General features: G+C 37.0%; 1 long non-coding RNA gene and 1 pseudogene across 7 annotated transcripts in view; both read left to right on the forward strand.

The window, feature by feature from the left end:
• Positions 1 to 12,145, forward strand: part of LOC123861601 (uncharacterized) — a 207,623-nt gene that overhangs the window by 29,011 nt on the left and 166,467 nt on the right. The gene's annotated exons all lie outside the window — the stretch shown is intronic.
• On the forward strand, positions 7,933 to 10,742 carry LOC123862183 (small ribosomal subunit protein eS1-like; annotated as a pseudogene).

The following is a 12,145-nucleotide window of genomic DNA, read 5'->3' on the forward strand; positions in this document are numbered from 1 at the left end:
AACACAGAACAAAGAGTGATCACTCCCCACAATCCTACCCTCAGGGATAATTACTACTAACATTTTGGTAGATCTTAATCCAGACTGCCTGGTTTCATTTCCAGCTTCTCCATTTCGCTGGCCACCCTGGACAAGTTATTGGTCCTCACACTGCCTCAGTTTCCTCAATTTAGAGTAATATTACTGGTTCATAAGGTTTTACAAGGATTTAATAAGAAGCATTCAGCAGGGTTATTAGCATATAGTAAGTACTTGATAAATGCTAATTTGTGTACATGTGTTAGTCAAGATAGACTAGATTATATTGCAATAACAAACAATCCACCCAAATCTCAGTGGCTTAACATAACAAAAATTTATTTCTTGCTAATGCTGGATATCTTACGCAGATTGGCAGGGCATTTTCTCCATGCAGTCACTCACGGGCCCATGGTAATGGAGATTCTACCCTGTTGTGGTCAACTCTGCAATACATGGTGCTTTTAGTCACCACAGCAATGAAAAGAGACTATAAAATCATGCGTGGACTCTTTTACTGCCTCAGTCCAAAATTGACATATTCCACTTCCGCTTACAATTTACTAGTCAGAACTCATAATCATAGCCCTGCCCTGCTACAAGTAAACTGTGGACATGTGGAATGTGGAGTACAGAATATTTGGTGAGTGCTACTACCTCTGTCAAGTCCACCTTTTTCCCTGTAGTATGGTAAATTATCCAAACTGTGTTGCAGTTTTTATGTTGTTTTTTTTTTAAGCTTCATGTATCATGGACATCTCCCCATATCAATACATATTAATTCATTCATTGACTATTTTCTTTAAAGATTTTATTTATTTATTTGAGAGAGAGAGAGAAAGCACGAGAGAGGGGAGGGTCAGAGGGACCAGCAGACTCCCCACTTAAGCAGGGAGACCAACGCAGGACTCTGTCCTTGGGACTCTGGGATCATGACCTGGGCCAAAGGCAGATGCTTAACTGGCTGAGCCAGCCAGGAGCCTTCTTTTTTTTTTTTTTTAAGATTTTATTTATTTATTTGATAGAGATAGCGAGAGAGGGAACACAAGCAGGGAGAGTGGGAGAGGGAGAAACAGGCTTCCCGCGGAGCAGGGAGCCCAACGCCAGGCTTGATCCCAGGACCCTGGGATCATGACCTGAGCCAAAGGCAGATGCTTAACGACTGAGCCACCCAGGCGCCCCCACCCAGGAGCCTTCTTGTGAATATCTTTACAGGGAGAGCATCCCAAGAAAATGAAACTATTAGTTGACTTGGTGATGTGAACATGGAGATGCATTTTCCTATTTTTGTGTATGTTTAAAAGTTTGCATGAAAATAACTAAAAATGAAAATTAAAACTGGTTGTAAAGCTGACATCCAGATTTTATATCAGCATTTTGGAAAAGAAAAATCATATAAAGAATTTAATAAGTACTCTCAATTTCTTTAAAAAAAAAAAAAGGTTTTACCAATTTACCTCCTCAGAAACACTGTTTTAACTTGTTTCTCTTCATCCTCACTGACTAGCTCCTATACAATACAGCACTTGATTACAGATTGTTTTGTTCATCACTACATAATTGCACTCTGTATGTTAGTCTTATCTTTCCAATTATTTGTTAAACTTTTAATTGTATCTTACTTTTTATCCCTCTTATCATTACCTTTAAAGTGATTAGACATATAAATTCCTTATAAAAATTACCGATTGAGAAGTAAAACTTAGTGATGACTTTAATTTAAATATAACTTCAATTGCTAATAATTCTCATAGGATTTTGCTATGTTGAGAATGAAAAAAATTAATAAGCTGCACAAAATATATCCACAAGCAATTTAAAAGTTTTGAGTATTAGAGAACCAGTTTAAAAATACTTCATTTTTTTCAAGTAATTGGCTAGATGTGAAGTACAATTTAAATAGAGATCTTTCTTAGTCATATACTTATCATGATTATTCTGCTAAAAAATTTGTTTTTTCAGTGATTTACTTTCTGTTGCCATACAACTAAGCTACATTGCACAAACATTTTCAGTAAATTCTCAGTTTTTCCTTAAGATGACGGAGAGTCTCAGCAATTAGATGATTGTGATTGAAGCAAAAAATGAAATCAGCCTTGTTCAGCCCAAAGAGCTTACTGAACTCTAAAAGTAATTTGGCTAGATTGTGGGGTAACGCCCAGACACCAACGAGGAGTGTCTCTGAAAGATCACTCACTTAGAACCACCCTGCATTTAGGGGAAGTGGTGACAGGCTGGTCAAGGAAGACTCTTGTTACAAATTTGTCAGTGTTAGTCACACAATTAGAACATAATGTTTAGAAGAAAATATATGACAGTGTTGGAAAGCTATGTTGGAAGAGCTGTGGCCAAAGAAAAGAGAATTACAAATTGCACTTCCATGACACAGATAACTTGGAAATATGGTGCATAAAAATGTTTTGTTTTCATAATTTAGTTCACTCTAGTTATGATCCTGGTTATATGAGGCAAAATCTCTATTTTGAGAATAGATTACCTCAGGAAGGAAGAATTACTGCATGATGCTGACATTAAGTTAGAAATATTTTTAGGATTTTAGGATTCAGAATGATTAATTTTTCAGTATCAGACTATCTAAATCATAGGCCTTATCTAATCATAAAAACAATTTTGGAATTGTGGCCATAACTTAGTGTCAAACACAGAAAACATGGCATCATGATTCACAGGTCACCAAACTACTTTGAGACTGTAAACAGTAATTTTGATCTATGAACCTTAATTTCCTCATCTCAAAAAAATGGAGACACAGATTATTTTCCTTCTGCATTTTACTGGTATGTTTTGGGCATACCAAATTCGTGAGCCTAGTTCTTCTCAGCAAATACTTGAGCAAAGGGAAAAATAATAGTAATAGAACCATTCATGGTGCCTTTGAAAATGTTTCCTGTTTTAATTGCTAATCCTCCTCTGAAGGGAGAATTTCCTTAGATTTCAACCTGAGGACTGAAGGTACTTTACACTGCTCTGTCCTATCACAGATTCTTTGCTCGATCATCATTTATTCATTCAATCTTTTAGTGAGTTGGTCATTCACCAGCTAGGGTCATTCCAGCTAGGGACTGGAGATACAAAGAGGGATAAGACAATTCCAGTCCTCAAGGGAGACCAACATTATACAAGTATTCACAAATGCACTGAGTTTACGCAAAAGTAGTACGGAATGCTTTGGGAACTTCCAGCAGGGGACTAGGTAATGTATTTTGGGGATCAGAATGGGTTTTAGAGATATCAAAGCTAAAACATGAAAAATGAGGAGTTGGCTAAGCAAAGAGTATAAGGGAAAGTGATTTAGGCAGAGGGACTAGCGCTGATTGATTTTGAGGTACTGAAAGGAAAGCCAACATGGCTACAGTGTAGAGAGACAAAATCCAGATCTCAGAGGCCTTATTAAGGGTTTGGTCTTTATTCTGAGAGTAATGGAAAGCCATTGAAATTTTTTGTTTGTTTCTTGTTTTGTATGTTTAAGCAGGGAAGTGACATAATCACTTGCACTTTTAAAAGATAATTTTAGGCACTATCTGCAGAATGGAGGAGAGGATGGCGCACAAGTAATATATGTGGGGAAAGAGGAGACAATTGGAGGAAACAAACTATGGGGTTGACAAAGAGGAGGAGGAAAAAGTGAACTGATTCAAGAGATATTTAAGAGACAGAATCAGTAGGATTTGATTGTGAGGGAAAGATGAATCAAAGATGACTTCCAGATTTCTGGCTTAAGGAAATGGGTGGATGCCATTTATTTAAATAAGGAATACTGGAGGAAGAGGAAGTTTGGGAAGGAAAATCATGAATCATAGTTGACCGGCACATAGCCTACACAATAAGCCATTTAGAATACAAAAATCTCAGGGTATAGATTACACATAGATGTGTAAATACAGGTTCTCACCTAGTCTTGCTTTTTAAATTCTGGATGATATTTATACCCTTTCAGTGGTCTTTCACTTTCCTATTCTTGGGCATTTCAGATCTTTTTAGGCCAGGTCTTGAGTGTTATCCTGATGTTCCAGCTTTAAATTGCATAGCTTGGAGCCTCCTCTTTCTTTCTTTTTTTTCCTTTTTCTTTTTCTCCTCTTCTTATAGGTTGTAAAACCATAACTTCTTTTCTTTAATCCTTTGATCTCTCATGTAAGATCTGATTTCATCTGAAGATCATTCCCATAGCTTAAATTTTCTTCATTTCTTATACTTTATTTTTCTTCATTGGGTTCTAATAACTCAATAACTTCCTTTCCTCTGGCTACTAATCTTCCTTGTGTTGTATCAATTTCCAAAATGGAACAAAAAAAGGAGAAAACTATTATGAAGGAAGAAGCATATTTTATCACAAGCTATTATTGCCAAATGTTGCTGGGGGACACCTGTTTCACAGTGATGAAACAGGTTTGAACTGAATGTCTACAAATGTTTTTCAATCTTCACAAAAGATAGAGCTAGAAATAAGAATATAGGAAAATTGAAAATAAAGGAGTAGAAAATATATATCAGGTAAATACTAAGCAAAATAAAGCTAGTATAAATCTATTAATACCAGAAAATGCAAGATTTGAAAGCAAAAAGCGTTACTAAAGAGGGTCACTGATAGGATAAAAGGATCAAATCACCAGGAACAACAAGGAGTTAGAGACAAATACCACAATCATAATGAGAGATTTCAACACCTATTTCTCAGTGATACATCAAGCACACAAAAAAGCAAAATTGACAAGATTATAGAAAATTTGAACAAAACAAATTAATGTGTTTGTTTGAATGGACACATATAGACCATTCCACCCAAAAACTGCAGAATATATATTCTTTCAAGTGGAATACTTTTGATAATATTTGTGACCCTATAAGGGCACCTGGGTGGCTCAGTTGGTTAAGTGGCTGCCTTCAACTTGGGTCATGATCCCAGGGTCCTGGGATCAAGCCCTGCATTGGGCTCCCTGCTCAGCAGGGAGTCTGCTCCCTCTCCGTCTGCCCCTATCCCCTCCTGTGCGTACGCTCTCTCTCAGATAAATAAATAATATCTTTAAAAAAAAAAACCCGCAATGTTCTATACTTAAAAAAATATATTTGTGACCATATATTGGGCTATAAAGGAAGTCTGAACAAATTTCAAAGGAATGGTATCATACATGTTGCATTCTTTGATCACAGTGGGATAAAATAAAAAATCTGTACTGAAAAAATAATTATAAAAACTTCATGTTTCAAGACTAAGAAACACACTCATGAATCAGAAAATAATGGAAATTTGAAGATCTTTAAACTGAAGGATAAAAATACTGCATATTAAAAAATGATGCGGATCACTGCTTCTAGACATGATGGAGTAACTGATATTGGGCTTGGCCTCATGCCATCAACAACCATAAAATAGCAAAATATATGAACAAGTTGTTTTCAGGCAGTGGATGATAGACAGTATGGGGAAATGATCCTTAAGATAAAGGAAACGTATAAGGTGACCTTTATATTTGCCTTGCTGTTCTAAATGGGGGCACTTTCTGGTGTGTGGGGTGGGAAGGTGAGCCCAAGAGCAGAGCAGCAATATTGCTAAATAAAAGAGGCAGAGATCAGAGTTTGAGCTGCTGAGATGGCTGCAATTTGTGGGTCAGTATACCCCAGATGGTTGAGCTGTGAGGGAGGGAATCTTAAAGGTCTGTGGGAAGGTTATCTTCAGGAGTATGGCTAAGTGTTTGGCTGCACATACACAAGCGAGACCATGTGAGGCCTACCAGTAGTGACTGAAAACTTAACACAAACGCCAGTGCTGGAAGATTGTGGAATTTCAATCCATTCACGCTAGAGAGATCTTATCGAGTACCTTGGGCACTGACCCTGTACTATAGGCCAAACCAGAATAGGATCAAGGTGAATCCCTGTAATCTACAGCCTGCCTGAACAAAACTCAACACTCTTTAAATAAAGACAGTATAATACAGTTCCTCACAGTGTAACAGCCAAAATTGTTTTACACAAGGAAGAAATTACTAGACAAGCAACTCAAGAAGTGGGGAAACTAGTGACCATTAATCAAGAGACAAAATAGTAGAAACAAAGATGATCGCAGATGTTGGAATAAATAGATGTGGACTTTAAAGCAGTTATTATAAATATGTTCAAGGATTTAAAGAAAAAGGTGGAGTTTTCCTTTAAAAGTGTGAATGAACAGATGGGGAATCTAAGCAGAAAAATGGAAACTAGAAACACAGAGCTAAATGGAAATTCTATAACTGAAAAACTACTGCAAACAGAGCTTAGAGGGAAACTTGTCTTAAATGCTTCTATTAGAAATGAAGAAAGGCTAGAAATTAATGCCGAAAGCATAAAACTTAAGAAGTTAGAAAAGAAAAAAAAAAAAGAAACAATAAACAAAACAGTAGGAGGGAAACAGAATAAGAGAAGAAAATGTAAACAAATTATACAAGGCCAATGTAAAAGAATACTAAAGGCAGCAAACTTCTAGCAAGGTTGGTCAAGAAAAAAACAGAGAATGAGCAAATAAACAATAAAAATGAAAAGGGGGGCTTAGACATGCTTCTAACATTAAAAAGATAAATTTATGCTAATTTTTTTGAAAATTAGATTAAAATTGATAGTTTTAGAAAATATGACTTCCTGCAGAAGTTCTTCCTATCTCAAGAAAAAATTGAACCTCTGAATAGTAGTTCTGTAGCCACAATATAAATTATCAGTAAATTAAAATCTTCGTGCAAAGCAGACTTCAGACCCAGAGTTCTATCAGTCAAGGACCTTACAATTCCAATAGTATACAAATTATATAAGTGAATAGAAAAAGATCAACTCCCTAACTTTTAAAAAATAAAGCGAGTATAACCCTGATATCAGTATAACCTAAGAAAATAGAGGACTTGTCATGACCTTAGTGAAAATCCTAAATAAGTTCAGTTAGAAAATGGAATCTGACAGTATGCAAAGGAGATACTACATCATTACCAGGATGGGTATATCTCAAATCCAGGATTAGTTTAACATTAAAACCAAAATATGTTTGGGGCGCCTGGGTGGCTCAGTCGTTAAGCATCTGCCTTTGGCTCAGGTCATGATCCCAGGGTCCTGGAATCGAGCCCCTCATCGGGCTCCCTGTTCGGCCAGGAGCCTGCTTCTCCCTCTCCCACTCCCCCTGCTTGTGTTCCCTCTCTAGCTCTCTCTCTCTCTCTCTCTGTCAAATAAATAAAAAAATAAAATCTTTTAAAAAAATATGTTTGATTAAATTCAACAGATTTATAATTTTTTGAAAAAGCTTCTTAATAAACGAATAAAAAGGACCATTCTAACCAGATAAAGTTACCTGACAAATACAGCAGCTAACATTATTCTTAATTTGATATATTGAAAACATTCTTGTTAAGCTCAGGAACAAGACAGGTAGCATAAAGGAGAAAAGATGTAAGTGGGTTTTGGGGTGAGAAAGACACCCCTGGAACTCTGGAACACTGTGGCCCAATCTAAGTAAATGAATCATGTTTATTGATTATAAGACTCAATATTTTTTTTAAATAATTTCTTCCCAAAATAATCTATACATTCGGTGCAATTCCAATCAAAATCCAGATGAAATTAGTGTGTGTTTGTGTGTGTGTAACTTGTTAGACTATATCTATAATTTATATGTAAGAGCCATATATATAATTATGAAGAAGAACAAGGTGGGGAGATTTGCCTTACAGGTTACCTTATTAAAAAGCTATCGTGATTAAGCCTTTTGGCTTCCTGAGCAGCGTCATAGCTGTTGGCAAGAACACACGCCTTACAAAAGGTGGCAAAAAGAGAGTCAAGAAGAAAGTGGTTGATCCATTTTCTAAGAAATATTGGTATGGGGGCGCCTGGGTGGCTCAGTCCATAAGTGTCTGCCTTCGGCTCGGGTCATAATCCCAGGGTCCTGAGATTGAGCCCCACATCAGGCTCCCTGCTCAGCAGGAAGCCTGCTTCTCCCTCTCCCACTCTTCCTGCTTGTGTTCCCTCTCTCGCTGTCTCTCTCCCTGTCAAATAAATAAATAAAAATCTTAAAAAAAAAAAAAAGATTGGTATGATGTGAAAGCACCAGCTATGTTCAGTATAAGAAATATTGGAAAAACACTAGTCACAAGAACTCAAGGAACCAAAATCACATCTAATGGCCTTGAGGGTTGTGTTTTTGAAGTGAGCCTTGCTGATCCTGCAGAATGATGAAGTTGCATTTCAAAAATTCAAGCTAATTACTGAGGTTGTTCAGGGCAAAAACTGCCTGACTAATTCCATGGCATGGGTCTTACCCGTGACAAAATGTGCTCCATGGTAAAAAAATGGCAGACCCTGATTGAAGCTGATGTTGATGTCAAGAATACTGATGGTTATTTGCTTTATCTATTTTGTGTTGGTTTTAACACAAGTCATATTCAGAAGACCTCTTATGCTCAGCACCAACAGGTCCACCAAATTTGGAAAAAGATGATGGAAATCATGACGCAAGAGTTACAGACAAATGACTTGAAAGAAGTAGTCAATAAATTGATTTCAGACAGCATTGGAAAAAGACATAGAAAAGGCTTGCCAATCTATTTATCCTCTCCAAGGTGTCTTTGTTAGAAAAGTAAAAATGCTGAAGAAGCCCAACTTTGAATTGGGAGAGCTCATGGAGCTTCATGGTGAAGGTAGTAGTTTTGTAAAAGCTACTAAAAAAAAAAAAGCTACTGGAGATGAGACTGGTGCTAAAGTTGAATAAGTTGATGGATATGAGCCAGCAGTCCAAGAATCTGTTTAAAATTCAGACATTTAATGGTGACAGATAAAAAATCTTACTTGTGATACCTAAAAAAAGGGTGTAATAAGGCAGTGTGGCTCTGGTTAAGGGATAGAAAAAGTGACCAATAGAATAGAACAGGATACCTAAACAGAACTGCACCTATATGGAAACTTGATTTGTGACAGGCTTTTTTTTGTGGATCAGTGAAAGAAAAAATGGACTTAAAAAAAAAGTGTTAATACAATTTAAAATCACATCATTAAATCCCTACGTTCTACCAGGCACTAGAATAAATTCCAAATACATCAGTAATTGGAATAAGAAGGGCAAATGATAAAACTTCTTGAAAACCATATAGGAAAATATTTTCTGGCTTTGGAGTCCAAAAGGATTTTTTTTTTTTAAGATTGATTGATCGATTGATTTGACAGAGAGAGAGAGAGCATACAAGCAGGGAGAGAGGCAGGCAGAAGGAGAAGCAGGCTCCCCACTGAGCAGGGGGCCCAATGTGGGATTCGATCCCAGGACCCTGAGATTATGACCGAAGGCAGACACTTAACCAACTGAGCCACCCAGGCACCCCCCAAAAGGATTTCTTAAAGATCCAAAAAGTATAAATCAGAAAGCAAAGATGGCAGCCAAAACAATCTTGAAAAAGAAGTCCAAAGTTGGAGGACTCACACTTCCAATTTCAAACTTTACTACAAAACTATAGTAATCAAGACACTGTGGTGATGGCATAAGGGTAGACCTACAGATCAATGGAGTAAAATGGAGAATCCAGATATAAACCCTTCCATTTACGGTCAATTGATTTTCCTCAAGGGTGCCAAGCTAATTCATGGAGAAAATAATGTTTTCAACAAATGGTGCTGGGACAACTGATTATCCACATGTGAAAGAATGAAATTAGACCCCTACCTGAACCCTACACAAAAATTAATAAAATGGATCATAGACTTAAATGTAAAAAAGCTGTAAAACCACTAGAAGAACGCATAGTAGTAAATCTTAGTGAACTTGGATTAGACAATGATCTCTGAGATACAACTCCAAAGGACAAGTGATAAAAAAAAATAAATTTGAAAAATTGGACTTCATCAAAATTAAAAACTTTTCTGGGGAGAACTATACCATCAAGAAAGTAAAAGACATCTCATACAATGGGAGAAAATATTGACTGAAGATGGTAAAGAAAGCCCTCCAACAGAGCAAGAGATGCAAATGCTGGCAGTCAAGAAAGCAAGCCCTGTTAATACTAAGGTGTGAAGGCATATGGGCAGGGCACCAACAGTATCAGCTATACAGTCCCAGACTCTCTTCAGTAGTATTAGGCAGGCCCCAGTCTTAGCTTGAGTTTCCCCCCAAAGTATACATAACCTGAGGCAAAAGACTCATGTGCTATTACTTTATTAGGGCAAGCATTTCCAAGAAACAGGGGTAGGAAAGGAGAAGTAAAGTGAAGAAGGAGAGAGAACCAATATGAAATTGCATTGTGGACTTGGGACCATTATTAAATGCCAATGATTGCTTGATGTCTTGGGATAGTCCTTAAGAAGCTTTAAAAAACCCTTGGACTTTCACACTTGAAGATCCAAAAAGCACCTGAATACAATTTTTAAAAGACTGATTGGTTTTCCCCCCACAGGTAGTTAGTTGATATCTGTAAATTAATACTCTCTTAGACCTCATTCATACCTCAGGTTCCCTTTAATCAACATCCAACACATAATTGGTGGTAATGGATAGCAAGGATAATTGAAATCCGCATAATAATAGCTACCATTTAGTAAGTACAGGCAGTTTTATATAATGTCTAATCCTCACAAAGTAGCTTTTGTTATACTGATTTTATTAATGCCCAAGCTAACTTAAGGAACTTGGCCAATGTCACAAAGCTAGTAAGTAGCAGATCAGGTTTTGGAACCGTGTCGTTGTCGTCTTCTTTCTTCTTTCTTCTCTCTCTTCCTTCCTTCCTCCTCCTCCTCCTTCTCCTCCTCTTCCTCCTTCTCCTCCTCTTCCTCCTTCCTCTTCTCCTCCTCCTCTCTTCTCCTCCTCCTCCTCTCCTCCTCTTCTCCTCCTCTCCTCCTCCTCCTCTTCTCTTCCTCCTTCCTCTTCTCCTCCTCCTCCTCCTCTTCTCCTCCTCCTCCTTCCTCCTCCTCCTCCTTTTTTTAAACTCCTGGAACAGTGCTTTCTACTATACCAGGATGCCTCTTAGAAGAAAGGATTGAGATTCCTAACTCTCCTCTTAGCCAATAATTTTTAAACCTGTTATTTATTTTTTAAATAGGTCATACAAATACATGGTTTAAAATTCAAGAAATGCAAAAGGATATTCAGTGAAAACTCTCCTTTTTGCCCTGTCCACGAGTTACCCAGTTCCTCTTTTCAGGGACAACTAATGTTACCACTTTCTTGTGTATCTTCTCCAAAATATTTATGCATAAATATGAATATAATTTTTTACCCTTTTAACAGAAATGGGTTATTCTAGGGTGCCTGGGTGGCTCAGTTGTTAGGCGTCTGCCTTTGGCTCAGGTCATGATCCCAGGGTCCTGGGATCCAGTCCCACATCAGGCTTCCTGCTCAGCGGGAAGCCTGCTTTTCCCTCTCCTACTCCCCCTGCTTGTGTTCTCTCTCTCTCTCTCTCTGTCAAATAAAATCTTAAAAATAAATAAATAAATAAATAAGTGGGTTATTCTACCAAATGTACGCTGTTGTTAGACATCTTAGAGTATAAAAAAAATAAATGGTTGTAAGATTTTAGGCTTTATTGTGTATAAGAATATGTAAAAAGCACTTTTCTAAGATGGAAGTTTCTGATGAATTCTATTCAAACTATAATTTATTATTATTTGGCAAGTCTGTTACCTCTGCTCAATATAGCTTTTGTTTACCATATCTTCATCAGTAAAGAGCCAGATATAAATATTTTAGGCTCTCTGTCATGACTATTCAACTGTGTTGTTATAGCATAAAATTAGCCACTGATGATATGTAAACAAAAGGACAAATGGGTGGGTTCTAATAAAACTTTATTCACGAAAACATGTGGCAGGCCACATTTGACCTGTAGGTCATAGTTTCCTGACTCTCTAGGGGATACATTTTAAACTAGAAAACGCACAGTTGTTTATAGCATACTGGCATTATTTGGGCACACCAGCATGATGAAATAAACCCCTGATTTTTACTGTTTGTCAATTTTTGTAGTGTAAATACCCCCAATAAAATAGCTGAGTTCGATCTACCAACAGTTTAGCAATAAGATTGCAAAATTCCTAAATATTTAAGAATTGGTTCTCATGATCAGATGAGAGACAGTTACAGCACACCACTGCATGCAAAACCTTGAGATACAGGATA

This window comes from Mirounga angustirostris, unplaced genomic scaffold (genome assembly GCF_029215605.1).
Source record: "Mirounga angustirostris isolate CCGP_5_RB_7025 unplaced genomic scaffold, mMirAng1.0.hap1 SCAF_9, whole genome shotgun sequence".
NCBI lineage: Eukaryota > Metazoa > Chordata > Mammalia > Carnivora > Phocidae > Mirounga > Mirounga angustirostris.